The 15,346-nt window shown below is 44.5% G+C and overlaps 1 protein-coding gene across 7 annotated transcripts in view; it reads left to right on the plus strand.

Annotated features, from left to right (window-relative positions):
* CHD2 (chromodomain helicase DNA binding protein 2) overlaps positions 1 to 15,346 on the plus strand; it is a 110,183-nt gene that overhangs the window by 8,080 nt on the left and 86,757 nt on the right. For 6 of the 7 annotated variants that reach the window (XM_090149051.1, XM_090149054.1, XM_090149053.1 and 3 more), the window contains exons 3-6: positions 5,091 to 5,199; positions 12,763 to 12,849; positions 14,099 to 14,217; positions 14,965 to 15,148. The gene's annotated coding sequence lies outside the window, so the exon portion shown is untranslated. Of the gene's footprint in view, positions 1 to 5,090; positions 5,200 to 12,762; positions 12,850 to 14,098; positions 14,218 to 14,266; positions 14,521 to 14,964; positions 15,149 to 15,346 lie in introns of those variants that run through there. The other variant, XM_090149041.1, reaches the window with a different exon arrangement.

Consider the following 15,346-nt stretch of genomic DNA (forward strand, 5'->3'; position numbering starts at 1 on the left):
GTCTTATCTTTGTTTGGCTGGAGGGTCCCTAAGGATGAGTGGAGGCAGTAGGATTATGACCTTGCTAGATCAAAAGATAAAAGATAAGCAATCAGGAAAGGAAAGATTATTACATAAATTGCTAGAAACTCACTGTTGCTTCTTTTCATGTGTTTAATTAAAATATTGCAAAAATATGTGGGGTGAGAATCTAGATATTTGAAAGATTCATGTGTCTCTCCACTTTAAAAAACAACCCTATACCTACTTTTTCCTCTGTTTAAAATGCGAAGAGCAAAGAAGAAAGGGAAGAGGCCTGGATAATCCTCAAATAACAAACACATCTTTTTCAGCTAATTTTTAAGCCTTCTTTATACCTGAAGAGTAGGTGTAAAATGTTTCCTTTACAAAGCAGCTTTAAATCAACTAAATAAATGCAGCTTTTCACCACAGAAATTGTCACTTAAGCCTTGCTTTTGTGAGCAGTAATTTCTACCCATCTCTTGTTTTTGCTGTCTGAAACACCATTTTAAATATTTTCCACATCAACCCAAATACAGCTGACGGTTTTTGGGAGTAAGCACTTCAAATAAGGTTGTTTCTAAGGAATTTGCCTAGTGCCTAACATCTGCTGTCAGCACTGTTATCAGCGCAGTGCCACAAACCCTTCCTCACCTGTGCGATGCTAATAGGTTTATTGCGGTCGAGATGAAAGATGCCTGATCCATAAGCCTTTCCTGTTTCTCTCCATTTTCTTCCACCAGTTCAAACACCCGAGAAGGGATGTAGTGTTTATGAAGTAGGAGTCTGAGCACTGTTTGGAGCCAAGCATAACCCACAGTCCTCCCTAGAGGGGCTAATTCACCACGGTCCTAGCTATGAGGACTGGCTAATCTAGCCTATGCTCTACCTCCTGCCCCATGCTAAATCTGCTGTGCCTCTAAATGCTGAGCACCACGACTCCTATGTGCACACGTCCTGAGCCAGATGTCAGATCTGCCTGTGAATGTTGGATCTCATCTCAGATCAGCCCCTTGAAATATCAGTCTTCAACTTTGCACGTTGCTCTACCTTGTGAATCTGGAGCGGTAGAGTGAATATTATTAGAGCATTAAGCCCTCACACAGTCCAGGGAGTGGTGTGCCCATTCTCTAGAAGATCTGATAAAAAAGCAGCTCATCTGAATTCAGCTTGGAAAATTTCCCACTTTATGTGTAGTGCTTCCTGCCAGCAGAATGCAAAGCCTTTTATTGGAGTAAACCTTCTCCAAACCCCTGGGCAGTGGGTAATAATGTCTACTTCTATAGCGTACTTGAAAGCGTTTCTTCAAAGCTTCCACTACCTGAATAACACCATAATGACCTTTATTTTACAGAGGGATAAAGCCATGCTAGGGAGCAGCAGAGGCTGATGGAGTAAGGCACGGCAGCGCAGTATGCTCTGCAGGCAGGTCCGTATGTATTGCTTTGGTTGAGCGATGTGAGTGGTAAATTGGAAAGCACTTCTAGGTCACAGAGAAATGAAGTCATGCAGACAGTTGCTCCCTGCTTCTGGGACAAACAGGCTAGAGGGCATCAGCTAATGCCAGACAGGGTGAGGGCGGACCTACAGGAAAAGATCATTCCTCCCACGTATACAAATTCTTTAGCTTTGGGTGTTCCAGGGCCACAAAGAGCAATCTGGCGTTGTGTTGTCTTGTCTCAGCTCCACAACTGCAATGCTACGTCCTACTGTTACTGCAGAATGCCCTTCCCTTGTTCCTGGCATAGACCCCCAAAGGAAGGGGTGCCACAGCCTGGCAGGGAAGCCAGAAGAGTTGCTCTAGACTAGCTAAATGTTCCCTGTATCCCTAGGGTATAATGATACAGGGAACATTTGCTTTGACAATGTCCTTAGGAGTATCCTGCTCTTAGTTCACTACTTTCCAGCCAGGAGGTGCTGGGTCTGGTGCGAACTGCCTCTAGGCCACAGCATATTCTGAGTCCTAAAGTTTATCATGGTGAGAAGGTGACGTCTAGAATCCATCTTTCAGCAGAGGTTGTACATTTAAATCCAGCCCCAAATACTTAAAGGGAAGGCAGCAGACATTTTCATTTGTGAATTTTCATCCGCCAGCAGAGAAGCAAGTGTAGATTTCAGAGAAATAAGAGAGATTTAGTTATGCTTCTGTGAATAATCTACTCATGTCAACAGAGGTTGCTAATAGAGGCTATGCCTGGGCATTTGGATGGAAATTAATGCACTGAGGAGACAAAGCCTTGTGCGGTTTGCAGACATGACACTAGCTCAGTGAATGGAAATGATACATTGAGTTTTATTATAGAAGATTCTAGGTAGACATGTTTATTAAATGCCTTACCTGCCAAAGGCACTAAAGGACTTCTCTGATTTTCTTCCTGGCTTGCTGTAACACGTATCTGTAGGGCTTCAGCTGGAGTGTGTCCCCACACACTGCATCTTTTCATATTTTTTCATCATGGCACAGTCTTAATGAACATCACCTTTAAAGCCTTTAGGCATCAAGAGATCCAAGACTTCCAACCTGTCTGGCTCTGAAATTCACTGAGATGTTTTCACTCTGTGTTTCTAGTCTATCCAGATTCCTTTGCATTCTCTTTCTGATTTCCCTAGCATTTGTGATCCCTTTCAACTTCATGTCACTTTTGTGAATGCCTGTCATCCTTTTGTTCAGTTCTTTTTTAGAGTCATCAATAACAACGTCAAGAAAGACCAAGGACCTGATCTCTCTGATGCCCTAATAAACATAATTCTGCAACACAATAACTCCCTGTTTAGCATTCTTCTTTGTCTGCAGCCATTCAGCTGTGATTCAGTCCATGGACTATTGCATTCAGATCATCCAGAGAGCTAGATTTTATGATGTGGTATCAGATGCTTTACCAAATCCAAACGTGCTCACAGATAAATTTTAGGATAGGAAAAAAAAAAAAAAACATGAGAGCATCAAATCTGCTCTTTTCAATCCTTGGTTGAGCATGCTAATGTGTATCACTAAAGCTCTTCCTGAATGACTTGAGTCGAAGACCTCATGAGATAGGAAATCAAATACTTTGCTTCATTAATCACGCATATTGCTTTTTTGTTTTAAAAACTTAGTGTTAAATTTAATCAGGCTTTACCTTCCAGCCATTGTTTTGTGTCTTTTTTCTCTAGATTAAAGATTGTCTCGTATCCAACCGTTCCAAGCTACGTTTATCAACGTTTCATGCAGTGCTCTTTTAGTTTTGTCTTTTCTTTTCCTCACTAACGTTGCTCTTGATTCTGCAAACTCTTCTTTTCTTATGCACCTGGAGAAATCAATCAGTCTCTGTTAAGAGGAATATCTGCTTTCATAAGGCAATTTGCAGGCTTTGAACTCGAGTTTATAATTCTACCCATAAACAGATACATCAGCTCTGGCAATACTCCTTTTCCTACAAATCTTACTACTGCTTGTAGGTTCTCTGCTGTGTTTTAATATTCTTCTCTACATAAATAACCCATTTTTGATCATTTAAAGCTTAGGTAAGGTTCAGTACAATGATGCATGTAAACGACGGTCCTGGATTTTCTACACACTCAAATATGGACAAATGCAGAGTTATGACTTTGAAGTCAGTGATGGAAAACAGGTATACATGTCAGGGGAAACAGATACAATCTCTTTCAATATCTCTGGAGCAGGCCATGCAGAAATAGCATCCCAAACAACATCTATAATCAGCTGTTCATCCCGTGCCTCCAGTCATTCTCCACATACCTCAGATCCCATCTCCCAGCTGACAAGAAACCCAACTAATCCAAAAATGGAATTACCTAATTTTCTTCCCCATTATCTGAGGCTCATAATAGAAATATGGAATGACCTGGGGTGTTACCACAGTGAAACCAAAGAAGCTAGTTGACTCTCAGGTCTCAATTCTCACTACATCATATTTCCATTTGCAAAGGTCAGGGTCAAACCTGGTGGGTTTTCTGCTCCCTAGGTATTAAATGAAATTCTTTTAGGGTTAAAGAGGAGGGAGGAAAGAAGGGAAAGAAAGAGCTGGAGGATTTATTTAATGGAAAAGCCTCCTTTGCAGGCGGTATAATTCAGCATTGTTCAGGGTAGCTGAGCACCATGGAGGACAGACAGGCAGCTCTCTCCTTATTCTTGTGCCTGTGATGGATGGTAATCTCACAGGTAGGAATCGAGAGGAGGTGGAGATAGATATACACTTTCTTTATTCTCTCAACATACCTCTAAGCCCAAAAGTATGGGTCTCCAGGTCTGGGCTTAAGTCTGAGAGCTATAAATAAGGATCTGTAAGCTGTCTTAAGCTTGCAAATCTCCTGATGTGGTAGCTCAGTCCTATCAGGACACACTTCATTACACTGATTACTCAGGGTCAAAACTGAACTTCAGCACATCCCACAGAGCTGGACCCTCTGCAGGCAGACATGGAGCAGGGAAGAAGTGTCACCTGCAGAGCCCACAGCACTGTGCTGCTGCTGTGTCAGTCAGTGGAGCTGAGATGGCTCCTCTCCTGGACTGTAGCAGCGACACGGGCCCAGCAGCTGCCTGCAGAGCCATGTGTTCGGTTTCCCGGCATCCAGGTTGCTAAGGAAGCAAAGTCAGAGGCTCTCCTCCACCATCATCTCTGTTGTTTTGTAGTGCATGAAGTACACCAGGGAGGTTTTTCCCCTGGGCCTTGATCTAAACTCTCGATGGCGTGTTTGACTTGTGTGGTAGTGAGATGCCAGAAAGTTAAACAAATTATTCCAAAAGCAGAAAAGGTTAAAAGCTCTTTGCTGTGAGCTCAGTGCCATGAAATGATTTTGCACTCGGTTTTGTGCTTGACAGTGTCAGAAAGGCTCATGTTTTATTTCTGAGCACCCTCAGCTAGGCCCTGTGTCCTTGTCCACATGCCTAAATGAGGGTCAGGCTATGAGCTCAGGCCATGGTCTGTTTGCCACGGCTCATGTAGTTCTGCAATTGCTTTTCATAAAACTTCCCTGATTGCGTGACTTCCCATGCATGATGCTGCTTTATTGGCATTCGGGTGCTGGAGGGCATCAGGCCTGCCTAGAGGGTAGCAAGGGGAGCATTAAAGATGTCCTTTCTTCCCCAGACGCACCGTTTCCCTCTGGAGGCTGCAGTGGAACCATGGAAGTGCAAGTTTCATCAGGGGAAACGAAGCCAGACAGATGAAAGGAAGCAGCTTCTGTGAAGTGAAGAAGGTCAGTGAGTCAGGCAGGAGCACTGATCCATGTGGCGCATCGTGAAGATGCTATATAGCACGTTGAGGGTATTTTGGAAAGAGAGGCTGAGCCCTGGTTGGCAAAGTTACATTCCTATAGCTGCAGTGCTGAATGGGAAATGATTCTTCCAGCAAATGTGCTACTGTGAATGGAAATCACTCCGCCAGAGAGTAGATGATGCTCGGCATGGCTCAGTTCATTTATTTTGCCTCCTTGCATCTCATCCCGAGGTCCTGCAGGGCACAGGTGTCACAGCTCAGCCTCCACCTGCCCCTGGCATAGCCCAGGCTGTGGGAGTGATTGCAGGGTGTGGCTGTGCTGGAAGGACAAACAGTGGTGCAGATCCCTTTGCAGCTGGGAGTTGTCACAGCCTGGCTAAAAATGTGGTTGGAGCCCCACTGAAAAGCTGCTCTGGCTGGAGGGAGATCGCAGTGACTTCATGCAATCTGAGCTAAATAAGCAAAGTCCTAGGGAGCAAAGGGTTGTCTAGATGTGGGGGTTTCCTGGTTCAAGCTGCAAATAATTGCTCAAGTTGCAAAAGGACGAGTCCTTGGTAGGTAAGAGCAAGAAGAATGAAAGCTGGGAGGATTTTCAGTGCTATCATTAAAAAGATGTTTGAGATTCCAGGGGCAAGGTAGTCCTTTTACGCTCCTTTTTCCTTTTCACCGCTGCTGAGTAAAAAATACAGGAACAGTAATATGGCCTGGGGACAGGACTCCAGTTCTCAGTAAAGAAGTTAAATCCTGATGATTTGGTACCTTTCTTTTCCTATGTATGAAAAGAGGGACTCCAAGTTCAGGAATATTTTGCAGAACCTTTGGGGGTAACAAAATGAAGCTTTCTCCCTTGGTGCGGTGCAGTGCAGATGGGCTGAAAAGATCTGTAAAGCTGCAAGAACAATGCCAGTCTTCCTTGGAGATCGGTGTTGCTGCAGCTTTTTTCCTGCTATATTTCAAGAGGTTTTTACTAACTCTTGGGTCCTCTTAAAACAGATTGTCTGATTCCTGGCAGTATATTTTGAGCGCCCAATTTGTTTCATGGCACAGAAGCATTTGTGGACCATGATGTTTCTATGTCAACACGTGCTTGAGGAGGCAGTTTATTCAGCTGAAGTGGCAGGTGTTAGAATCCAGATCAGAGCTCTCTCCACATCATTATTTTTAGTAAAGGACTTCTTTTTTAATAAGACATGTTGATATGTTTTTCTCTATGTGGGATTAAAAGCACTTTAGGCTCATGTATGGAATTTCACTTTATAAATCTCTGTGAGCGCAGATTTTCTCCACTCTTGTCCACTCTGGTTATATTGCCTTTGTGAAATGGGAATAATAAACCTTGTCTGCTTCCTGAAGGGGCAGGGAATTAACTCTCTGAAGTTTGTAAGACCATATAAATGCCTTGCTATTATTAAAGTTACTGCTATTCGGGGCTATTACATAGCTGCCACATTTCACTTGAGGGGAGGTTGCCTTGAACTGGTAGGTGAAGTGAACACAGTATATCAGGGTGTTATGTTGGAAAAAAGCTTTGGGATCTGTAGGCTGAAAGGCGCTATATAAATATGAGTTATTTGCAAAAATGGATTTTATAACCCTATCAGTCTCCTCTGGTGTACCTCTTAATCTAAGGGCTCCAGTATTCTTTATGAACATTTAACAAGATCTATATTAAGCTTCAAACCTCTTCAGCGCACATATTTTATATTTACATCACTTTACAGCCTGAGTCAATGCAGTGGGAACAGATTTGGTTTTCTGCCCAGCTCACACAGTAGGTCAGCAATGGACATGACTTGCCTGCTTTGATAATTAGTAATTCATAGTGACCTGCTGTCTGAAAATGGTGAGAGACCTGCCGTAGCTTTAGGAACAGGGGCCTTTAAAGCTGTAATGGTCTTGGAACATGCATGCTTCTTCCTGTCTGTGCAGCTTTTCTAGGAATAAGTGATGGTCTCATTTAGGCTCTGGATAAGTGGGTTTGGATTACAGGCACAAGGCCCTTTCTCTCAGGCTGGTTTATCTGTGTTTCATCCATATTCACTGTTCCCATTCCTTTCATAAATATTGGGACAATAATAAAAGATGAAAGCCTCTGAGTATCTCCATTAATGCAGTTATGGTGACGTGATGAGTAAACTATACAGACTGGGCAATGGAGGCAATGAGCTGGCATTTCACACAGTTCTGTATTCAGGCTGCCAGACTCTTCATTGCTAGAAGAGGGAAGATTTAAGCCCAGATAAGCATTTCTTGAAGGAAGATGAGGAGAACTTCATTACTCCTGATCCTTACGCTTCTAACCTCGTGACCTTTTGAATCTGCTTTGAGTCTATTAGTGGAGCAAAAACATTGTTCCTAACCTTTGCTTTATTATTTCTGCTTGGGAAGATGTGAGACAGGAACAAATTTTGATCTGTAATACTTCACCAGTGTGGAACAACATTCCTGAAAAGCAGCTGTTTCAGACTGAGTCTGGTAACTTGTTTTGAGCTTCCAGAGCTGCAGAGCAACAGCAGGGCACTGCCGCTCTCTTGCTTTTGCTCAGGCAAAGGCTCTCCAGGACAGTATCTGTGGGAAGTCAGCAGTATGTTAATGTCTTACCAGTCAACCTGAGGGAAGGCTGTACTCAAGGTTGAAGAACTTCTGGGCATGAACAGGCTGATGAGTTTCTTTCCTCCTCTGCAAGAAATGCTGTTGTTTTTGAATTCATCATCTGGGTTGCTGAAGAGTATAGGAACACAGCCTTTCACCTTGCCATGGGAAGCAGTGGGCACATTTGCACAGGATGTGTGTGGACACATGTGCTATGTCCCCTGGGTTGGGACTGGGATAGATAGCCTGGGTATCCAGGTCTCTCTTTGCTCCCATGTGTTCTGTGTTCCTTCATTAGTATCTTTGCCAAGTATCTATTGATTTCAGGCACACTAAACACAGTCCCTAAAACGCATTTGTTGCTTTATGTCTTCGGAGTATTCAACAAGCATTAGCAAATTAATCTTCCTAACGTGGCCAGTAAAATAGATAAATATTATTCTTGCTCTGTAGCCAGAGAAATGGAAACAAGGAGATACAGCAGCTCCATCAAGCTAACCTGGAAAGTTTTGTTAAGGCCAGAAATAGTGAAGAATTCTGACTTTTGATGGCAGTCGCCGTCTGTGCTGCCACAGGCAGATGTATGTGTGGCATCCTTTTCTAGAGGAATTAACAGCAGAGAACTCATTTGTCATTGTGCTGATAAGCGAGATGTAACATGAATTCTAATTTCTACCTCTGCAATCCACATGGACTTCACCAAGTCTGGAGGTGCCAGAAGGGACTAAGCAGAGTGCAATCCCTGTTCGCAGCATCACTTTATTTTAGATGCTCAGCTATCTATGCTCAGCTGCATTTACAGGTGCCACAAGATTTAGAAAATGAAATACTGTGAGACAGCCTCTTCTTTTACAGCCACTTCATTTACAGCTGCCAAGTAAATTGGATTTTGAAGAGGCATCTGAATTTAGGATGTTTCTTTCCATCAAACCTCCTGGAACCGGTGAGTCTAATAAGCAGCCTTTCTACTGATACTCAGTAGTTTTGCTTGTTCTCATCTGCAGTCTGGTTGGAGGGAAGGTGAACTACGGAGGTAGGAGAGTATCCTGGATTTGAAAACCAAAGAAGCTTCCTATTACTGCTCTCAGTTTGAGCTAAAATTTCTCTATAGAGTTTGTAGCTGCCAACATGTGGGTGGAAATTATTTGCCTTACTTTTGCATGCCTGTATTTTGAATAACATAAGTCTTAATAAGAAAAAAAAAAAATACAGCCCGAGAGCTTGATGTCGTTTTGCCCCATTTGACGATCAAAAGTTCTTTTGTTCTTTGTGCTGCTCCTGTTGTTTTACATGGAGAAGTGGGGCCGCACAGGCAGCTGCAGAGAAGAGGATTAAACTCCAGGAGCCAGCACCGATGATACCTGGAGGTGATATGTTTTGTACAGAACATTTCCTTAGCTCCCACAATGCTGTCTAACTGACGCCTGTTCATCAGCCATACACATCCCAAACCAATTGCCCATGTAGCTTTATCCCAGCGGAGCTGTATACAGAGCAAGAATGTTCTGGAATTCAAGCTAGCCCCTCAGTAGGAGATGAGGGAGGTTGGTCCATCAATATTTCACTGCATCTCTGCCCTGCGACAGTAGTGGCTGTGGGATGTTTCTCTCTAGCTCTTGTGCTTCTCAAACTTATCTCCTTGACAACTTTAAACAAGGTTATTTTGGAACAGGAGCTGTCAAGAAATGACTCCAAGGAAGTTTTCTTGTTAAAACATGTTGGCTCGGCAGCACCATCTTCTGTTCTGCCCTTTGAACAGCCTTGGACATCACACAAAGTGAGTGAGTGTTGTCTTGGCTAGCTCAGGGCAAAAGGAGAGTTTGAAAAAGATGGAGCTAATGTTTTCCACGCTGGGAGCCTGAACCATTGAGCTGAGACAGGAGATGTGGGTGCAGGTCTGCAGAGCAGGAAGACAGCAGGGCTGTGGCACACAGCGGGAGCTCCTTCGAGCAGCTGTGGGCACAGTGCTGGCAGCACAGTGGGGAAAGGGAAAGAGACCATGTGCAGACGCAGACTCCAAATCTGAGGACTCCAGGGATGTCGATAGGTCCCATCAATGTGTTCCCAGCACTTACAAGCTCTGTTGCCTTTATCTGTGAGATATCAAGCTTGATATCTCACCATATTAATATATATGTACACAACTGCCTACATGTGTTACTATAGCATTAATATATGTTTATATGAGAGAGAATATCTATATTTTACTTCTGATTTAGAGTGTTGTTGCAGGCCATAAGTAATTAATACCTGAGCGACTCAGATCCTTGCATGGTAATCCCCACACAAGAGAAAAGTGTTCCTGTTAAAAAATACAACAAAGGCCTTAAATCTAAACCACAACAGCTTTCTTGTCAGAGACGCTCTGTGGCAGGAGCCTGCAACACAGCCATCAGCCCCTTTTCAATATCCAGAACAGAACAATGTGGGAAATACTTGGACAGCAGCCACAGCTCTCATAGCAGCTGCTGCTACATTTTTGTCAGGATTAAGTTCATTTCAATTATAGAAAGCCTTGTGATCACCTGCTAGGAGGTTTTTCAGCAGTTCGGGTGGCCGAGGGAGTGTACACAGCTATGTTTAACACTAACCCCTTACGTTTCCAGCACCATCCCATTTGCAGAGAGCTCTGCAGACATTCCCTAAGTAAGTGCTTAAATATAGATTCCTTCTTCCTTTACGGCTTGATACGAGTGGATTTTTTTAAGGTCTCTATAAACCCTCATTTACTTTGGAGAGAATTTAAAGGAACTGAGGAGACTGAATGAAACAGACATCGCGCATCCCTTTGTTACTGCTGCATTGCTCAGGCTGTGCCAGTAGGGGGCTGAGCACTGCAGCTTTTGGTGCTGTCCCACCCTTCGCTTCCCACAGCGAAGTGTAAATGGTGCCAAGGACAGGAGTGCTGGCATCACCTCAAAAGGGAGCATTTCATTGGCACAGGGGTTGGCGACGACGCAGGCATCAAAAAGCCACGGCTGAAAAGGCAGCACGGAAACCCAGAGCCCTCTGTGCAACTTGTGTGGAAAGGGTGAAAAAGAGAAAGAAGACGATGCCCCATCCCTGGAGGTGCTCAAGGCCAGGTTGGTTGGGGCTCTGGGCAGTCTGAGCTGGCAGGTGGCACCCAGCCCATGGCAGCAGGTTGGAGCACAGTGATCCTTAAGGTCTCTTCCAACCCAAGCCCTTCTCTGATTCTGATATGACTAGATCCTGCTTTGAGAAGTGGTTACAGCCAGAGGACACGCAATTTCACATGGCCCCCAGTGATCTTATCCCAGGTGTAAATGAACCCAAGCAGCCTGAGTATATAGGTGGTCGTTCATGCTCATCACCGTGCCATTCCTTGCTGGTTGTCACCAGAGTCCTCCATCACTAGGAAGGTGACAAGTTGGCAGTGAGATGTGGCCTCCAGAGTGTCTGCACTCACAATTCCCCGTGCCTGTCTGCTTTCACTCATGTGTATCCTTCCTTTCCATCCATGTTTGAATGAGACAGAGAGGGACTGCTGACATTTGGATGCCAGAGACCAACTGATGCTGTTCTGCACGTTTGCTTGTCGTGTCCCATCAGCACCATGGCACCATCACTCAGGATGTGCTGCAGCAAAAAAGGACAGAGAGTGAAGCGGCCAGAGGACAACGTCAGCAAAAGGGAAACCTTTGGTGACAGCAGCGAGTGAGGGGCTTGGCAGCTATGGGAAGTAGCTTCTAAGGAGGTCTGGCACCTCACCTTCTGATAGTGTGTCTGGCAGGCGAGCCACAGCTATTATTTGGCTTGAGGGGTGCTGTGATTTGGTTGTCTTTTTAAAAATAAATTGGAAAGTGGCTAATGCCAATTTTTAAGCATCTGAATAACTGAAGCTTCGTAGCACTTTCCAAAGTGCTGCCAGAAGGTTGTTCTCAAAGGAATTCATTTTGTCTAATTAAATATCTCTGTAGAGCTCTCCAAGCATCAAACCAAAACATCAACATGCAGCACTTTGCAGACTGATAGGAGTCACACTGGAGCCTGGCATTGTGAGCTGACGGGTGGGCAGATGGAGCTGATGGTGGCGGTGGAAGAGTGAGAGGATAAACCTCCCTTTCTACCTCCGCCCCAAATAACCAGTTTCATCCCCCGTCTCAGTTCACCCAACTGTAAAATGTGTAGAAAATACTTGCTATGGCAGGATTTACCCAGAGGGAAGCTGGTTGTGGTCATGGAGTGTGAGGCAAAGGCTTTGTGTGAGCTGAGAGCTTTGTGCTTTTTGGATGGTGTTCTGATGAGCAGGGGCAGTAGCTCTGGTGGGAACTGGAGGATTGCATCTCTCTCTGCAGTGTAGCAAGGCAACACTCAATGCTTGCAAACCCCAAGCATCCAGCTGCCAGTGTGTGCCCAAGGCTGGCTCGCAATCTCTGGGTGCTGTTGCATGTTGCACACCAGAGCACTGAGCTCCAGTCTGGAGCCAGAGGGCATCCACCACTGAGTCCTGCCCTGGCGCACCCTCCTCTTGGGTTTCCACCTCACACAAAACACCAGGAATTTCTGCTTTCAGCCCTTCTGCAGCTGCCATCTCCTTTTGAAGTCCCTACGGAGTGCATACCTTGCATTACAGCTCCCCAGTTGCTGCTGTCAGCTCCTCTCTATTGACACAGTGTTTACATACATTGCTATGTTTTTGCAAGCCAGAGAGATTTTTCATGCTTGGAAAGCAGAGGTTTTAAAAATATTTCTTACCAAAACACCTTCCATTTTATAAAAACCCTAACAGTCCTTACAAATGAGGTTAAACAAAAAGAAGTGGAAAATAGCAAAGTCCTCAGAAGGTATAAATAGCAGTTGAAATGTCAGGTGCAGCCAATTGCTGCTTGGTGTGTGTTACAATATGTGTGTTAAGTACCATCTCAATTAGTTTTCAGACCATTCTGAGTTCGCTGTCTTTACTTATAATGAGCCTTTTCTCTATTTATAGGAGACTCTTCTATATTGTGCAAATGCTGGGTGAGATTCCACAAGGTGAAAGCTGTCAGATGCTGATTACCTTGCAGCAGGCGATAAGGTAATCCTGGGGCTTTTGGGGGGCTCTTTTAGTGAAACTACAGGCACTGAGATGAACGTTTGCATGCTGGATGGTTTCCATTGACAGGAATAAGTTTTCTGTTTGGTTAAGCAACTGAAAATAATAAGAGATATGTAAAAAACACTCAATGCTCTGTTTCTATATCCACTGATAATTTAGCATGTCTGGTAGCTGACGTTACCAATGGCCCCATTCCTGTCAGCGCTGGAAGGCTCCCAGGGGTGGATAGGGGCTCAAGGTGATTTTTGACAGGAGGGGGAGCTCTCTCTGCACCAACTGCTGTGAAAACACTGCTTGCTTCAGGCTGAAGGGCAGGGGAAAAGCCACGCTCACCATGTTGTTCCTTTGTGTGTTTTCTCATCTGTTTGCAGGAATTTTGCTGTTCTAACCTCAGTGATTCAGGTTTATACATTTACAGCAAAGCTATATAAACCTAGCAGTAATACAAGCTTCTGTGCAAGGTGTGATTCAAGAAGCTTAACCTGCTTAAATCCAACAGCTTGGTTGTTTTGGAGGAGTTTGGCACAGGAAGGGGATGGTGCACTGCTCACATCCCTCAGGTCCCTAGTGGAGAACATCTCCCTTGTAACGTCAGGAGTTGCTCAAAGTATGCAAGGCAGTAACACGTGGTATCCAAATTTCTTATTAGAAACCAACAGCAGAAGATTTCATATCAGATAAAAGTATCGTTGCCTTTTAAACTCAAATAAATAAGAAAAAATCAAGGGCTTAAACATTAAGAGGGGGAAAGGGAAGGGGAAGGGGAAGGGAAGGGAAGGGAAGGGAAGGGAAGGGAAGGGAAGGGAAGGGAAGGGAAGGGAAGGGAAGGGAAGGGAAGGGAAGGGAAGGGAAGGGAAGGGAGGTGCAGCAGGATTCATTTCTTTGACTGAGGTTTGCATGTTTACAAATAAACATAATCTCAGTTTTCTGATCAGAGGACTCTGTTGGGGCAGTCCCCTTGTTCAGCTGTTCAGCACTGTGCACCATAACTTGTTTGGGCTGTTCCAGAACACCTTTGTTTCTCACGTGCAGCAGTACTGCTGCTTAGTTTTCACACCCTTTTGTCCAACAACAAAACACCATACATCCAAACACATACGCACTCATCCAAAAGCCCCAGCGATGTGAACCAATCCAGAAGCTAAAGGCATCATTTATTTCTCGGCGAGTTTTTACTGCATTCCTACCTTCTGTTTGTTAATTAATTTTTTTTTTTTTCCCCCCCCAGCTATTCCGAGTTTTGCAGGAGGGCAGAGGGCCCGGGGCCGTGCAGCCGGCAGGTGGCAGCAGCTCGTTTCCAGCGGGGCCGGAGCGGTTCCCGGTGCGGGATTGCACGCACTGAGATCGGTGAGCGGAGCTGGAGGAGCCGAGTTCTATTTGCTCGCCAATTTTGCGCTTCATTTCATTCTGTCCATTTGAATATTAGATGTAGTTTAATTCTCTTGGCTGTTAACGCGCTGAGCGAGTAGGGCAGATTAGCAGCCCTTGCACTTGAATTCCCAATTGCTTTTTTGTCTTAACTCGTAAGGTGGAATTACTTTCCAGTTTACTGCAGTGGACAAAGTGCGTGGCAAAGACGTGTTTCCTTTTTACACGGCTTTGCTGGGTTTGGTTGGATTACAGCTGTGACCTCAATGTCTGTATACAAAGGTATGTAATAGAGGATTTGCACAAGTTGTGATAGGTGTTAGGCAAAAAGCACAGCCACGCAAGCAGAAGTTCCTTTTTGCAATTCTGATCTTTGTCTCAGAACAGGAGGGATTTAAAGTCTGCTGGTATCCATCTGGTGAAGCATCCAGAACATTCTTCATTTTCATTATTTGTTTCTTCTCTGTTGAGATATTTGCAGACATTAAGAAGTTGTGCGATCCCAATGACTGTTTTAACACACCATCAAAATAATTCATACTTGCAACAGCCTTCGGAGTCATAGTATGACTGCCTGCTGAAATAGTTTTGCTCATTGATGATAGAATGTTTCTGTGTTTAAACAAGACATCCTGTCACTAAAAAGCCAAGATGGAGCTTTGACTACAAAATTCCTAGCAGATGAATGGCATTTCAGGGCCAAATTTATCTCTGTGTATTTCACAGTTACTTTCAGGAGGATGCAGAGGATCTCAGCATTTCATGCTGACAACAGGACAGAGATGTGGACCCACCTGAGTGTACCTCCCTGGGCTGGGATGGAACAGAGCAGCCCCACACTCACCATGAAGAAGGAAATGGGACCGGTGCTGCACTTTTTCCAGTTTCTGGCAGCCCCCTCTCAGGAGAGGTCAGTACAAACCCTTCAGTCCCAGTTTGCAGATGTGGGTGTGAAAAATCTGTCTTCACATACAGTGGTGGGATGACAAAGAGACATTTTTAGAGTCAAAGTCCCCCAGAAACCCTCATAGCATTGCTTTAGTCTCTAGCCTACCCTTGGCATTTACATTCATTTCTTCCTTAAAGGTTTTGCATTTATTCAGAGTAA

This window comes from Phasianus colchicus, chromosome 12 (assembly GCF_987193195.1).
Source record: "Phasianus colchicus chromosome 12, bPhaCol1.hap1.1, whole genome shotgun sequence".
In the NCBI taxonomy this organism is placed as follows: domain Eukaryota; kingdom Metazoa; phylum Chordata; class Aves; order Galliformes; family Phasianidae; genus Phasianus; species Phasianus colchicus.